The sequence below is a fragment of the Megascapheus bottae genome, chromosome 16, assembly GCF_031878675.1.
Source record: "Megascapheus bottae isolate mThoBot1 chromosome 16, mThoBot2.hap1, whole genome shotgun sequence".
NCBI lineage: Eukaryota > Metazoa > Chordata > Mammalia > Rodentia > Geomyidae > Megascapheus > Megascapheus bottae.
Genome location: NC_143524.1, coordinates 44,052,625 through 44,069,130, shown reverse-complemented (window position 1 = coordinate 44,069,130; position 16,506 = coordinate 44,052,625). Strand labels below are relative to the sequence as shown.

At 50.0% G+C, this 16,506-nt stretch overlaps 1 protein-coding gene across 1 annotated transcript in view; it reads right to left on the bottom strand.

Annotated features, from left to right (window-relative positions):
* The window catches only part of Arhgef17 (Rho guanine nucleotide exchange factor 17), a 62,926-nt gene that overhangs the window by 22,732 nt on the left and 23,688 nt on the right, over positions 1-16,506 (bottom strand). The window lies entirely within an intron of this gene.

Below are 16,506 nucleotides of genomic sequence, written 5' to 3'. Positions count from 1 at the left end.
CAAAGGCCTGTACCTCTCCCAAGAGTCAGGCCCACTCCTCCTCTCTTCTGTAGCTATGGGCAGTTTGGAAACTGCTAGCTTACTCCTTGGCTCCCCCAAGGACTCTTGAAAAGGACTGAAAAAAAAAATCATAAACCCTTCATATTTGCAAAGGAAGATGCCTCCAGGCCACTGTAGCTGCCAACTCTGAAAATGTCACCCAAAGCTTAGTGCTGCTGGGACATGTCCCAGCTAGATGAGCTTCACACTTCCCTAGGGGACACACACACACTCTTGCTACAGCTGGAGCAACCAGGACCCAGAGCAGTGAGGATGGTATCAGAGCTCACTGGTATCAGAGGTCACACAGCTGAGCAGTTTCAGGGTTCAGCCAATGTCAGACAGTGCTGGGTCCCAATTCTCTTTTAAAAGTTTACTGAAGCTGGGTACAGTGACTCAAGCCTGTAATCCTAGCTACTTGAGAGGTAGAGATAAGGGAGTGGGGGTAGCACTTAGAGGTCAGCCTGGGCATGCAAGTTTGGGAGACTCCATCTCAACCTGTAGTTGGGCTCAGTAGTGTGGGCCTATCAAAACCAGCAACACAAGGAAGCACAAGAGATGATCTAGCCCATGCTGGCTTGAAAATAACTAATGCAAAAAGCCTAAGTGGTAGGGTGCCCGCCTTACAAGCACAAAGTTTTGAGTTCAACTCCCAGAACAGAAGGAAGGAAGGAAGGATTGATTCCTGGGCTGTCTGCATGGCAGGCATCATTCTGAGTGTTTTGTGGTTTCTAACCCTCTTGATTACCTGCAATGTAGGTGTTGTGACTCCCCTCCCTCATTTTAAATTATTTTTGGTGCCAGTACTAGGGCTTGGGCACTATCCCTGAGCTTCTTTTTGTTCAAGGCTAGGGTTCAACCTATTGAGCCACAGCTTCATTTCTGGCTTTTTGGGTAGTTTAATGGAGATAAAAGTCTCAGGGACTTTCCTGCTTGGGCAGGTTTCAAACCTCTATCCTCAAATCTCAGCCTCCTAAGTAGCTAGGATTACAGGCATGAGCTACCAACATCTGGCCAATGTTCCCATTTTAAGGAAAAAAGAAGGGCCAGCCACTAAGGTCTCCCTCCAGGGGACCTAAATTAGAGAATCCCCAAGGAAGCATGAAGTCTCTTTACTCTCACCTGAGGGACAAGTTGTTCACCCCTCTCAGGATATGCCCATTCCTATGGAAAGGCTGAGCTGGAAGCCAGCTGAGGAATGTGGTCTCTGCCAGGACAAAGGTATACGCTACCCACCCCACCAGTCCTCAAGCCTCTGGCCTACTTCTACCCACTCCTGGTGCCTCACCACAGGGCACCAGCCCTCAACAGGTGCCCCTCCTTGGGCAAGGACTCCTCGCCAGGGCTCCTCACTGACACAAGCTCAAGAGGTGGCCTAGGCAAGGAGCCCACACCTCTAGCTTCTTCCCCTTTCCCTCCTCTTGCAGGGCTTGGCTTGGCTCAGGTCACTGTCTGAGCCCTGCCCAGACTCCAGCCACCAAGGAGTGCTCAATGGGGCACATTTTGCATGTGGCAAATCAAGATGAGTGACTGTGTCTGTGCCTCCTTGCAGTTTCTACTCCAAGAGCCACCAAGGATAGAGACTCAGTAAATGGGACTGTCCCAGTCACTACTATGTCCTGTACTCATCTGCTTAGTGGACCTCAGCTCTAGGTCTTCCTGACTCAGTACCGCTTATCTTTCTGCTCCTGCCAAACACAGCTCAGATATTGTTCCCCTGGCACAGAATCTTGAGGATCGGGCCTGTCCCTTAATATTCCCCAATGAGGCACACTCAGAAGAGTGGGTTCCCGTGTCAGGACGTAGGTATACGGATGGATGGCATCCTCTTGGGATATAGGAGGAGGCTGGCTTGTCACACCTTGCCAGCCCTGTGTTCTGCTACCCTCTCTAGGTCCTACCTCGGTGTCCCTAGCTAGAATCAGACCATCTATCTTTCCCCGGCCTTAAGAAAAAAGATCAATCAGCCAAGTGCTAGTGTCTCACACCTATAATTCCAGCTCCTCAAGAGGCTAAGATCTGAGGAATGTAGTTCAATGCCAGTCTAGGCAGGAAAGTCTCTGAGCTGCTCATCTCCAATTATAAGAACCAAAAAGCTGAAAGTGGACCGGTGGCTTGAGTGGTAGAGTACTAGCAAAAAAACAAAAAACAAAACCAAACCAAACCCTCAGGCACAGTGCCCAAGGCCCTGAGTTTGAGCCCCAAGACAAGAATAACAATAACAACAAGAAATCAAAGCAGCTTCTAGAGGCATTTAAGTCAAGAATGCCCTAGCATGGACAGAGTGAATGCATGCAGCATCAGGGTCCAGAGGGCCTCCCAGGGGAAAACCCAAAGTCCTCTCCTGCCCTTGTGGCCCCAGGACACTTACTTACAGCTTCACGACACATGTGTTATCTCCACTGAACAGAAGAAACAAGTCAGACAGGTGACATGACTTGCCTGAGCTCACATAAGACAATGACTAACAGAGCCTGGACCAGGGTCTCCTCAGTCACTTCATGTAAGTAAACGTTAGGGTACCACCACTGTAACTTTTCCCTTATCCTGACCCGGGCAGCCTCAGAATACAGGGTCCCCAGCTCTGCCCTTCCTGTCACCTAACTACTATTTTCATACTCTTTGTCTATGAAACAGAACTAATAATCTCTTGTCCAAGGCACTGCAAAAGTACATGGTGGGGAGCAGGGCAGTGCCTGCCACATGCTGTGGTACGCACTATCCCTCTTCATTCCACTTCAGTAAGACTGTGCAGGGAGCTTGCTGACAGTTGGCCATCCAGGGTCAGCTCTGGGCCCCTGGGCTGCCATCCCCCACTCATACCTCCTGGCTCGCCAAGCACAGTGGGTACAGGGAGGGTCACAGTCAGGAAGACTTCCTGAGAGGCAGGGCTGGCTAGGAAGCTAGGGTAACACAGGGAGGCTGACGCTGCAGTGCTGTCTCTCCCAGCCTCCCCACTGCAAAGCACAGTGGGCTGTCACTCAAGCTCTCAGGTAAAGGCATAGAAAACAAGGCCAGCTTCCAGTCACTGCATAGAGCACCCTCTGCACGTGCCCAGACACGGGAGTAGTGCAGGGGGTGTGGGGAGATAGACAATGCAGCTGTCAACCAGATCAGCAGGCCCACCTGTTCTGGGCAGGCCAGTCCTCTAGGCCCAGATTCCCTCCAGAACCTCTCACCCCTCACCAGATCCATCCCTAGATCTTCACTGCACAGGACCCCCGATATGGAGATGTGGATGGTAGGGATGGGGGGCAGAGAGATATAGCAGGAAGAAAGAGGGGACTTTTTTCCTGGTGTGATTGGGGTTGTCGCACCCCAGAGACCCTGATTTGCACTGCATGAAGACGGGTATATAGAAAAGCCATAAAGGCAAGAACAGAAATGTAGCCCAGCCACCCAGCTGAGATCCAGGCCCTCCAGCCCAGGGACTCATGACCATGGAAAGACACATAAAAAGTCCCCGAGGAGCACAGAAGCACAGTCCCCACCTGGTGGGAAAGGTGGAACAATCAGAATGGAGGTGGAGAGAAGCTCACAAAGCCAAAGCAACAGCCCTGGAGGCCGCCCCTTCCCCCCACAGGAACACATACTGGGCTAGGAATGAGGACACCGGGGTTCCCGGCAGCATGGCACCTCCACTGCCCAGCAGAGGTAGTGCCCGCTCCCCAGCACACACACTTGGGGCACCGGGCCTGGGAAAGAGGCTGGAAACCTCCCTGGAGCCTATGAACCCAGGCTAACCCTGACAACATGTATGATCCACCGTGACTCACTTCGACCCACTGACACCAGGCCTTGACCCTTAGCACCCCACCAACCACACGACCACATTCCTCACCCACTACCTCCATGACCTTGTGCTGGTCATCCTACCCCGAGCCCAGGGGCCGGCCCCGTGCTCCACAGGAGTTCTAGGTCCTCTCTACAGCATCTGCCCACGCCTCCTTGGTGAGATCCTTGGCCTCCTGTGTCCTAGGCCAAGGCCCAAGTCCCGAGCTCTCCCCTCCCCTCCCAGTACCTGCGCCTCCCCGGAATCCTCGGCATCAGTACCACCGCTGCCCCCAGCGGGCTCCCCGGAGGAGGCAGCGGCGGTGGAGCCCAGATCGCGCATATCTTCCAGCGCGATGGTGAACTGGGCCAGGGTCTTCACCATCTGCAGCATGCGGCCGGCCTGCAGCCAGGACGGGGGCGCGGGTCGGCTCAGGGTCGGGCCCCCTCCCCCCCTCGCTCCTCCTGGGGTTCCGTCCGCCGCTGAGGTGGCCGGGCGGCGTTAGTTCCAGGGTGGACGCGCAGCCCCGGCGGCGCTGTGGCCTCCTCCGCGCCGGCCCGCCCGCCGGGAGTGCCGCCGGCCAGCCCCGCGCAAGCGCGCGCGCGCCTCCGGAGGAGGGGTCCCTGCCCTCTCCGCGCCGCCCTTCGCCACCCGCGCCGCCCGGCCCCGCCCGCGGGGCGGCACGCGAGCCGTTCCCTCTGCCGGACACAGTCACGCAAAGGGGACGACGGACGGCCACGCGCGCTCCATTCCCAGCGGTGCCCAGCGCCCCAGAGCCCCGTTTATGGAGTGGAGCCACGCAGGCACGCACATGCCTACGCCCAGCAGGCCCCAGCCAGGCACGTCTCTGTCAAGTGCGCTCACACACATCAGTACTCGGTACGCGACATCGTGAACCTGACCCACGGTGTTCCCGCCACCACAGCAGGATAGACGCCTGTGCAGACAGGCAGCACCTAGCCTTGGGAACAACACTGGCTGGGGCACTGGACTTGGGTGTGAGTGATGGGGGGGGGGGGAGGGCTATGGACTGCCATGCAAATAGTGCACAATAAATTATCCCTACCCCCATTCCTGCTCCACCCAGACGAACAGTGTCGGTTCCTCCTCACTCTCCTCAATCCCGGCGGGATTCATTCTCACCTCACCCCCAACCCACCTGTCCTCACATCCCTGAGCTAGGCCAGAACCTGTTCACTTCAGCAGTACTGGGGTGGCAGCGGGGAGGGGGGGGTAAGGAGCTCCTGGCTCAGGCTAGAGGTTCTGACACACTATGGTGCCCTAGGGTTCCCACACTACTAAACCCCCCATTGACTCTTGCTTTACCCTGAGCAGCAGGGACTCCTGACTCCCATCTGATCAACCCTCTGGCTCTCCCTTGGTATATTCCACTTCTGTTTTAATGTCCAGAAACACAAATACCCTTTCTCTTTTCCTACAGCCCTGGTCCAGGCCTTTCCCTTCTCCTCAGAATACCTTTTCTTTTCCTTTAAAACCAGTCTCTGTGGAAATATCACCTCTTTAGGAGAGCTCTCCCAGATTCACAGGATCTATCTTTTAAGATTAGCAGTTTTCCTCTTCTTCCTCCTCCTCCTTTTCCTTCTCCTTCTTCCTTTTTGCCAGTCATGGGGCATGAATTCTGGGCCTGAACACAGTTGCAGAGCCTCTTTGTGCTCAAGGCTAGTGCCCTACCACTTAGCCACAGTGCCGCTTCCAGTCTTTTCTGATTAATTTATTGGACATAGAGTCTCACAGACTTTACTGCCTCGGTTGGCTTCAAATCATGATCATCAGAGATCTCAGCCTCCTGAGTAGCTAGGATTACAGGTGTGAGCCACCGGCACCCAGATAGTTTTCCTCCTTTAATCAAGTATTAGTTTGTAATCACACACTTGAACAATGACTGGGATGACATTTCCCAGTCTAGGGTACTGTACACATAACAGGCGAGTTAACAAACCAGTCCTGAACAAACTCTCCTCCTTCCAGGCTTCTTGGTATTGTCCCCGGCATGGGATTAACCCCTCCTGCTAGCCCCTGTAGCTTCCTGTCCTGCTGTCCCCCTCCCTAATCCCCATTCCCCACCCCCATTCAGCCTCAGTCAGGTGAGTTCTGCACACCTCTATCCAATGGAATTGTTTCTCATCCTTAGCCTCAAAGGGCAGGCCATGAGTTTTGGCACCAATGTCCTCCCTGAAGTATAAAACACTCAAAATTTTAATTTCACTTCTGTAACAGGCAATAGTCAAGAAGCGCAGAATGAAAACAGGCATGGGAGATTCCAGGAGAGTAGCAAGAGGACCCCCACCTGGCTGCTCATCTCAGGGCAGCAGGCAGGGAATGCTCCCAGGGGCCTGGCTGGGGAAGAGAGAGTCACAGCTGAGACCTGACAGGGATGCAGCAAATTTGTGCCATATGGGTAAATGAACAATCTGTGAACTCATGTGTGTACTGGGTCCCCCTCCAGTCCTGGCTTGGAATAACTGTTCAGTTTGCTAAGAGAGAGTGAATACAGGAGTGTGAACAAGGCACAAAGCCCCACTCTGGCCTTTCCTGGCAGTGTGCTAAAATTTATGCTCACCCTCCTTCTCCAATGAATCTGAGACTCCGAAAGAGGCTTGGCCTTCTCTGTGGTTCTAATGCACTGGTAGCCGCAAGGCCTGCAGCCTCCTGTCCTGGCTCAGCAAGAAAGGTCTTGGGGGTACAGAAACAAAGGTCCCCCAGGAGGATGCCCAAGTCTTCTTATGCCTGGAAATTCAGAGTCCTGTCTTTTCCCTTCCTAAGAGAAGAATCTTAGGCCCTCCTGGGAATAGTACATATGGTTCTTCCTCCTCTCAGAATGGTAGGTGGAGAATGGGCTTGCTGAGTTGGGAATGGAGAAAGGATAGGCCTGCTGTGTGTTCATGCAGACAATCCACAGATAAACCCTACAGCACAGAGCCCAGTGGCCTGGCTGTGTTCTCATTTGATCACTAAACCTGCAGTGGATTTCAGTCAGAGAACCTCTTCCCATCTGACTTCTTGGGCCTCAGTGTCCTCTGAGGACAGTGACTGAGCGTTTTACAAAGGTGCACCTTTTCCCACACTGATTCCAGTAGGACTTAGGTGAAGGATGACCCTTCCCCTTGAACACACACAGACTTCTCTCCAAGGGATCATCTGAGGTGCCTGACTTCTAAAGAGACAAAGTATTCAGGAAGGCTTCCTGGAATAGGGAACAGGTCCAGAGGCCAGAAAATCCAGAGGCATGTGGGCACCAGAAAGCTCTGGAGATCACTGCTGGGAAGAGGTGGGACTTAGTGCCAAAGGTACTGACTGCTGTGGCTGCTTCATTACCAATGGCTAATTGGATCCAAGCCTGTTGTTATAGCAACAAGAGAGCTGGTGGAAATGAAAGGAAGCTAAGAGAAGGAAGAGCATAGCACACAGTGACTGAGTCAGGGTCTCCCAAGAAGGTTCCAAAATAACAGAAGCATCAAGGCCCTCCAGGATGAGGCCAGCTGGGGGTGGGTCCTGAATTTAGGGGCCTGAACACTGTCCCTGAGCCTCTTTATGCTCAAGACTAGTGCTCTGCCACTTGAGTCACAGCACCACTTTCAGTTTTTGAATGTTAATTGGAGATGAGTCTCATGGGGACTTTTCTGCCTGGGATGGCTTTGAACCATGATCCTCAGAATCTTAACCTCCAGAGTAATAAGGATTACAGGCATGAGCCACCAGTGCCCAGCCAGAAGAGTTTCTGTGAGTGTACAAAGGCTGGAGAAGGCCTGCCAGGCCCTTCTCTCCATACCCCAATACCACCATAAACTCCCACTCATACACAGATTCCAGCAGGACCAAGGCAAGGGAGGACCCCTCAGCTGCTCCTTGGTCAGGGAAAGGCAAGAGACCTTGAGGGGGAAAGGGCTGAGTGCCACAAGACCACCATCTGTTCCAGGAAAGGTTAGTTGAGCAGTCTAGATCTGAGACCATCCTTCTGCCAACCTGAGGAAAACTCCTAACCCTTCCCACCCCTACCTACTGACCTCTTCTACATCTCTGTGGGAATTCTAGGTTCCACAATTCATGTTCTTGAAATCCTACTCAGAGTCTGGCCAAGACCTCCTACATCTGGGTATGCCCACTTGGGGTCCTGAAGATAGTGCTGGACCAAACAACGGATCAGTCATGACGAAGTTTGGACACAGGGTGGACTAATGGATAGATAATGAGTGATGGCTAAATATATAAAGGGATGGAATGGTGATAAGTGGATGGAGGAACAGAACTATGGATCTGATAGGCTACAATGATACATGATTCAATAGATAAGTGACTACTTTGACTTTTATTTTACCTATCAGCTAGTTAGTCCAGTAAACATTTAATGAGTATCTACTAGGTGCCAAGCACTTGCTAGGGATTTAAAGGTAAGAAAAGAGGTCTGTCTCCTGCTGGGGGCTTACAATATAGGTAAGAGGACTGAAACTGAAAGAGAAAGGACAACAAGCTATGCCTGTAATCCTAACTACCCAGGAGGCTGAGACCTGCAATTTGAGATGAATTAGAGATGACCCAAGTGAAAGAACTAAGTGAAAGCATATGGCCCTGAGTTCAAGCTCCAGTATTGTCATACAAAATGAAAAGAAGAAAGAAAGAATGTAAATAAATAATAACAAGCCAGGCATTGTGGCAAATGCCTATAATCCCAACTACTCAGAAGGCAAAAGCGAGACTGTGACTTATAGGCCACAAATAATTTAAAAAAAAAAAAAAAGGTGGTGAAACACTATCTCAAAGGGAAGAAAGGGACTAGGAGGTTAGCTCAAGTGGTGAAAAGCTTGCCTAGCATGTGTGAGAATTAGTGGGGTTCAATCCCTAGTACCGGGAAAAAAAGAAAAAGGAAGGGAGACAGAGAAGAAGGAAAGGATAGGAGAAAAATTGATGTCAAAAGGAGTTTCAGCTGGATGTGGTGGCTCATGCCTGTAATCCTAGTTACTCAGGAGGCTGAGATCTGAGGATCATGGCTCAAAGCCAGTCCAGACACTAAAGACCATGAGACTCTTATCTCCATTAACCACTAGAAAACTGGAAGTGGTGCTGCGGCTCCAGTGGTAGGGCAGTAGCCTTGAGCTGAATAGCTCAGGGACAGCACCCAGGCCCAGAGTTCAAGCCCCACAACCAACCATGAAATAAAAAAAAAAAGGAAATTGAGACTAGCATGAACTACATAACACTACATAACATGGCAAGGCCAGCCTGAGCTATACACTGAGGCCCTGTCTCCAAACCAACTCCCAAACAAAACCAATTAAAACAGTAATATCAAAGTAGTCAAAGAGTTTATTATAAAAGTAGAATACAAACTTTAAAATGAAAATAGAAAGAATGGGTTAAAGTCTACTGCATTAAGTGTACTATTCACAGGAGGATATGATATTATTTAAAGGTAGAATATAATTTAAGATGATTCTTTGAGGGCCGGGAGTTTAGCCTAGTGGTAGAGTGCTTTTGCCTAGCATGCATGAAGACCCGGGTTCGATTCCTTGGTACCACATACATAGAAAAAAAGCCGGAAGTGGTGCTGAGGCTCAAGTGGTAGAACTCTAGCCTTGAGAAAGTCCAAGGACAGTGCTCAGGCCCTGAGCTCAAGCCCAGGACTGGCAAAAAAAAAAAAAAAAAAAAAAAAAAAAGATGATTCTTTGACTTACAGGTGTACAGGCATAACATTTAAGGTCAGTATACAGATGAAACATAAAAATTGATGACAAGTGAAGGCGCTGTGGAGAGGTTTTACCAAGGATTTCCAGCCTTTCCCACCTGCCCAGCTATCTATAAAGATTTGTCAAAAAGAGATGGTGGGCCCTAAAGCTGCCCAAACTGAGACCTATAAGGCTTTATAATTATAAGAATTGTTGCTATTATTTGGGGCCGGGAGTTTGGCCTAGTGGTTAAAGTGCTTGCCTAGCATGCATGAAGACCCAGGTTCGATTCCTTAGTACCACATACATAGAAAAAAGCCAGAAGTGGTGCTGAGGCTCAAGTGGTAGAGCTCTAGCCTTGAGAAAGTCCAAGAACATTGCTCAGGCCCTGAGCTCAAGCCCAGGACTGGTAAAAAAAAAAAAAAGAATTGTTGCTATTATTATGGGGCCAGAGTCTTACCTTTGCTTTGAATCCAGTTAAGACTTAGTTCAGCCCTGAGTCAACAGCTCTATTCATTGTTCTTGTCCCATTTTACAAAGCAGGAAACAGGCTTGAAGAGGTCAGCTATCTGGTAAAGGTTAAGGACCAGGTGGCGGTCTCCAGCCTCCTTACACACTCTTCCCTAGCTAACCCTAGTAGGGTTAGCCCATCTTTACCCCTCCCCACCCCCCTGCCAGCCTCAGGTATGCATCTGAGCTTCCCCTGCCTCCCTTGCCTAGGCTACCCTGCTCCAGTCTCTTCTGTTCCTAGACAGGGACATAAACAGGTCTCCCTGACCCAGGCAAACACAGTACTGTCTACAGACAATACTAGGACTAAGGAGAATCCTCTTTGCTGAGAGCATCCCCTGCTAAAAGTCTAGACAGACTGTCTAGCACTCATGAATCCATCTTTGTCCATAAGTAAGCTGTTGGTACTGGATGTTCCCAACCAGCCCTCTACTGCTTCCTCAGACCCTTAGTTCATCAACAAGCAGAGAAGTTCTCAAAGAGGGACTTTTTAGTGCAGAGACCAAGAAGAAAGAGTGTAGAGTCATATAGCCCCCAGCTCTGCTGTTCTTTCGAGGTACGGTCTTGGGCAAGTCACTTCACTTTGTGGGAACTGGGTCTCCCCACTTGCTACTGCCTGGCACCTCCTGCCCTGTGTTTCTATCATTTGTCATTTCCCCTTGCATTCCCAGGTCATGACCTGGGATATGTGTGTGTGTGTGTGTGTGTGTGTGTGTGTGTGTGTGTGTGTGTGTGTGTGTGTGTGCATGTATGCGCATGCGTTCAGGGAGACTCAAAAGACTCAAGCGTTCCCAGGCTTCATAGGCAGCTGGAAGGGAAATGTTCAAGCCACAGGGCTCCCTGGGGACTGGCTGCTCTGGGTGGGCCTCACAATGCTGGAGAATGTGCTCTGGGAATGGGAGGAAAAGCTTCCGGGACCTAAAAAGCCTCCGGATTGTCCCGCTCTGGGGGCACTACTAACCTGCCAGGATGGGTCTGTGGGCACAACTAGAGGTGGTCTGGTGACAGCAGTCTGAGAATGGCAGCAGACATGGAAAGTGAAGGGGCCACTTCAATAATGATCAAAAATAGCCATAGCTCCTTCACCAAGCACTTACTACATGTGAGGCACGAACTGAGTCCTTTACCTCATTGGCTCATTTCTCCTCACTATCATTCCAGGCGGGTGTGGCCTGGTGACATGTTTCAAAGCTACCCCAAAATTGTGCAACCCACATGTTCCTGTACTGTGGTACTGACAGCCTTCCCACATTGTGCCTCACACAGGTCCCCTCTCCTCGAGTTCAGGTGAATCTTTTTATTTAAAAAAAAAAGTATTGCTATTAGACAGATGATGTGCAGAGGGGTTATAGTAAGTCAGGTAAAAAGCACCCTTTCCCTTATTTTCTCGCAGTGTTTCCCTCTTGTCCCCAACTACAAGTTGTATAGTTCACTTTCAACATTGTGTCCAGTGAGTACCATTTATTCTCCTTTTGTCCCTCCATTTCCATGGTCCCTTTACCCTCCCAAAGACAGATAAATGAATAGCAAGACAAAAGAAAAGAAAACAAAAAGAGCAATGAAGAAAAAAAAAAAAAAACACCTTGGCTGGGTGTGATAGCTCACACCTGTAATCCTAGCTACTCAGAGGCTGAAATCTGAGGAGCAGGGTTCAAAGCCAACCTGGGCACAAAAGGACCTGAGACATCTCCACTCAGCCTCTAGAAAACAGGAAGTGGGGCTTGGCTCAAGGGTATGGTGGTAGTCTTGAGCTGGGGAGCTCAGGGACAGCGCCCAGGCTAAGTTCAAGCCCCATGACCCGCAAAAAAACCCCAAAACAACAGGGCTGGGAGTTTGGCTTAGTGGTAGAGTGCTTGCCTAGCATGCACAAAGACCCGAGTTCGATTCCTTGGTACCGCATACTTAGAAAAACCCAGAAGTGGTGCAGAAGTGGTAGAGTTCTACCCTTGATAAAAATCCAAGGACAGTGCTCAGGCCCTGAGCTTAAGCCCAGGACTGGCCAAACAAACAAAAAACTTCATTTCCATTTCCTGGAGTTTATTTCAATAAATATTATTTTGTATGATCAGATGCACATAGGGGCTGTACCTTTGTGTTCTTCTAAGAGTATCCTTGTTTGGTCTCATTGTGTGTGACTGCCTACAGTCCTGTATAATTTATCAAGTACTGGTCCACACAGAAGAGAAAATATGTATTGGTTGTGTCTCTGAGTTTGATTAAACATGATTTGTTTTAGGTCTTTTCATTTCCCTGCAAATGGCATAATATTATTCTTTCTAGTGGCTATGTAAATTTCCATTGTGCATAAGTACTACATTTCTTGGATTCACTCATCTACTGTAGGGCATCTAGGCTGTTTCAGGTGGACCTTTGTGATTGCCTTGACCACTGAGTGTAGAAGAAGTGAGGCAACATGACACCCAAAGCTAGGTTGGATAGCTGCCATGCTATGTCATAGAAAAACTTCACTTTGCTCTCCTGGCTTGTTGTTTATTTTTTCTCCCTTCCTGGTTCTGGGGCTTAAACTCAGGGCCTGGGCACCATCCTTGGGCTTTCTCAAGGCCAATGTTCTTCCACTTGAGCCATAGCACCACTTCCGGCTTTTTCTGTGTATATGGTACTAAGGAATTGAACCCAGGGCTTCATTCATGCTAGACAAGCACTCTACCATTGGCCCCTTGTTCAATTCTTGAAGCCCAGGCTAAGAGGAAGCCCAGCCACATGCAGAGGCCATGTGTGGGAATTCTGGCTGGCAGTCCTGATGAAGTCCCAGCCAAATGGCAGCATTCACTTCTCTTCCCAAGCTTGCAATCCAGTCACCACCATCTGATTACCAGAGAGAACTCATCCTTCTATTTCCAACTATCTCCCAGACATATCCAGGAAAGAGAATGCAGCCCCTCTGCATCTAATCCAGAATGCCTTGGGCTTGTCTTGACTTCTTGATTTATGTATTCTGTGGCCATGATGAATTCTCTCTTGCAGTGAGAACTCTCTACCTGAGGAAACCGAGGATCTGTGAGGCAGAGATCATATAGACAGTGAATGAGAGGCAGAGCTGGAAGATGAACACTGGGCTCTTATTTGTTGACAGGAGAAATGAAGCAAGCGCATGATTTCAGCATGGAGCCATTTTCTACCAGCTGGTTCAGGGGTCCCTGCCTAGGGCTTTGGCATGGACAGCCTAGAAAGACCAGAAACCACCCCTACTAGAGGAAAGGAAGGCCAAATAGGCAGCAGGCCTCACTGCCTGTGCTGGTTGGGCTTAGGTCTGGCTTCCTTTGGATAAACCTGGCTGACCTAGCTCTCAGCCCAGAAGAGAAACCCTAGTTACTGTACTCCTAGCCCTTCCAGGGTCTTTGAGTAAGACATGTACTCAAATTAACTCCTCAGCAATAACTTACTTTTATAGCTAGCTAATGTTTAATGAGGTTTTTCCCCCTGCATTATCTCATTTAGTCCTAATGTTAAGTCCTGAGCTATCACTATTTTACAGATAAGGAAACAAATACTTTAAGAAGCGAGCCAGGCGCTGGTGAAAAGCACAATGTATATCTATGAACTGTCTTGTTCTGTGACTTTAGACAAGTTGTTTCCCACTCAATTCAGTTTCTCCTGAGAACAGACAGGGGAATTACAGGTGGACTCATTCCCCTACTAGATCCCCTGAAGTGGACAATGAGGTCATGCCCAGAAGTGGGCACACACAGACCTTCCTCTTGGTTTCAGAGGGGCGGGGAATGGGCTTCTGGCTTAAGTGAGGAAGCTGATGTAGTAGCTGCTTTTCTACCAGATGCCAATAGGTGGCAGCAGAGGCCCATGTGGCAGCGCATTGTGGTGCATGTGGTTTAAATTTGATGCTTTTTCATGTGGCTTTTTACCCCCTTTCTTCTGTCACCCTGCCCCTCCCCCTTAAGCTCAAGGAGATACAGCTGGACCTTCTAGGCTGAGAAGGAAAAGTTTCTTAACATCATGGATAATAGCCGGAAGCATGGGGGTTGGAGGGTTTGGTGAGACAGACCCTAACAAATGTGAAAAACATCTGATGAACTAGTAAAGCAGATTTAATCATCTGTCAGAGAACCAGCAAGCTAGCTATCGTGTGAGTGAGGAGACAGGCTGTCCAACCTTAGTGGATGAGAACAGAGATAATAATGGGAATTCCTTGAAGTGTTAGGTGGGATTGGCCAAATCTGAGAACTTGTCAACTTTTCGCTTTATGAGTTCCCAGGAGATGCCTGCACACACTGCTGTCCACATATGGTCTGCCCCATGCCTTGGCCATGGCTCAGCACCTCTGGACATGAAGAGCCTCCTCATGAGCCCCCTCTCCCAGCTCTGAACGCTATCTTCTTCACAATGGTCTAAACCTTATTCAGCAACAGAACACTGCTCAGGGATGGATCTGGGACCCCGCTCCTCCCCTTTCTGGTGAACAGGCCTCTGTTTCCTCACCTGGAAAGTGGAAAAACACCTATTACTCAGTGGGCACTCTGAGCAGGAAGTCTCTTTCTCTCTCCCTTTTGGCCAGTTCTCTAGCAGGCGGGAAGGCTGGGGTAAGGGGTCATGGGAACGGAAGTTTCTAGCCCCTCCTGCTCCTTCCCTCCTTCAGACACAAGGGGGAGAGGGGTCTCCATTTGTGTTTTTTGGTGAGATGGGGTGTCCTGCCTCTAGGGTAGATGGTGATGACTCATTGGGCTATGAGCCAGACCCTGGGAAAGGCCAGGCCAGAGCCCCAGGGAGCTGAGAGGCAGGGAGCAGGGGGCAGGGCCTGCCTGAGCTGTAGATCAACCCTACAGGCTCTCAAAGCCCTGAAGCCATGAACAGGCCATCTTCCCCACTTTCCAAAGTGTCAGAAGTTCTTCTGTTGCAGTCACCAAAGACCCAGGGAAGCTTGAGGTGGAGTGAGCTCTACCAGCCTGGCGTGCAACTGGGCCGATCCCTAGACTAGCTCATCCCCCCGAGAATCTCCGTCAGGATAGTTTCCTATCTGGGCTGTCTCCTTGATCTTGGCCCCATCAAATCTCATCGAACTATAATGCTCTTCTTCCTCTTGCATATTCTCCCCCTTACTGGCCTCTCCTTCCTCAGTGGCCATCCCTACCCTACTACAGACCTACAAGCAACAGCCCTCTACCTCCCCTAGGATAGCTCCCCACAGTCCCCAGTTCTCTCACACGTACTCCAGAGCAGCAATGGGCCAGTCTTGCACTCAGAGGCTGCTCAGAGCCCAGGTGAGGTCAAGAAAGTCTAGGAACTCCAACACACAGGGCAGAACACTGGATGAATGAAAGCAAGTATCAGCGTAAGGAACGTGCACTGCACATTTCTGATGTCACATGCAACCCTCCATGAATGGGGGACTGAAGAGAAGGGACCATCCTTCGCATTACACATGGGCACTGAGACCTAGAGAAAAAAAAAGGTTGGGCCTGGAGTGTGGCCTAGTGGTGGCGTGCTTGCCTAGCATGCACAAAGCCCTGGGTTCGATTCTTCAGTACTACATACACACACAAAAGCTGGAAGTGGTGCTGTGGCCCAAATGGCAGAGCACTAGCCTTGAGAAAGTTCAAAGACAATGTCCAGGCCCTGAGTTCAAGTCCTAGGACTGGCAGAAGAAGAAGGAGAAGGAAGAAAAGCAGGAGAAAGAGGAGGAGGAACAGGAGGAGGAGGAGGAGGAGGAGGAGGAGGAGGAGGAGGAGGAGGAGGAAAAGTCTTGGGACACTAGGGTCTTTGGGGTTTTTCCACTATATATCTTGTCTGGAGAGGCCCAATCAACTGGAATGTACTGTGGCTTCCCTGCTCTGCTCCAGGACTAAGGGAATGTTCCTTAGACAGGAGTAAAAAATTTATCCATCAAGAAATAACTCTAGCTTGGCCCTGGTAACCCTGTTCCAACCCAGAGTTCAGAGTAATGCCCTCATCACACCAGGCCAGCCAGGAGTGGTCTTGATGTGACTAGGCCCTGCTTAAAGATCTTTCTACACCAGCCTCTGGGAGCTGTCACTGGGCCTGAACTATACTGCCTCAGTGTCAGCTTAGGCTTTTAGCCCATACGATACTTTATATACAACTGGCATCCAGCTGTAATACCTGGACAGTAAGCCACCTATACATATGTGGCAGGGGGAGAGGGGACGGGGGAGCACACATTTGGAAAGTACACAGTGGACAAGATTCACAGCTCATGGTCTGAGCCTGGCTGAGGCTACATTCATTCTACTAAGTCCCCAGAACCAAGGCCACCACCTCGCAGAAGTCATCTTGGCAGCTTAAACCGGCACTTCCCTATCTTCTCTGAGCTTATAAGTTGGAGCCTGAAAACTACAGGTCCTCTCTTGTTTTGCTGTCCTGGTTGTTGACAGTAGCACTCATTCCTGGTCAAATTGTGCTTTAAGACTAATAGAATAAAATGCTTGCAGGGCTGAATCTTCCGAGATCCAAATAGAAGTCTGTGTGGAACCCAAAGTTCAGTGATAAGCCGTAACTTGTTCAGGCTCCCAA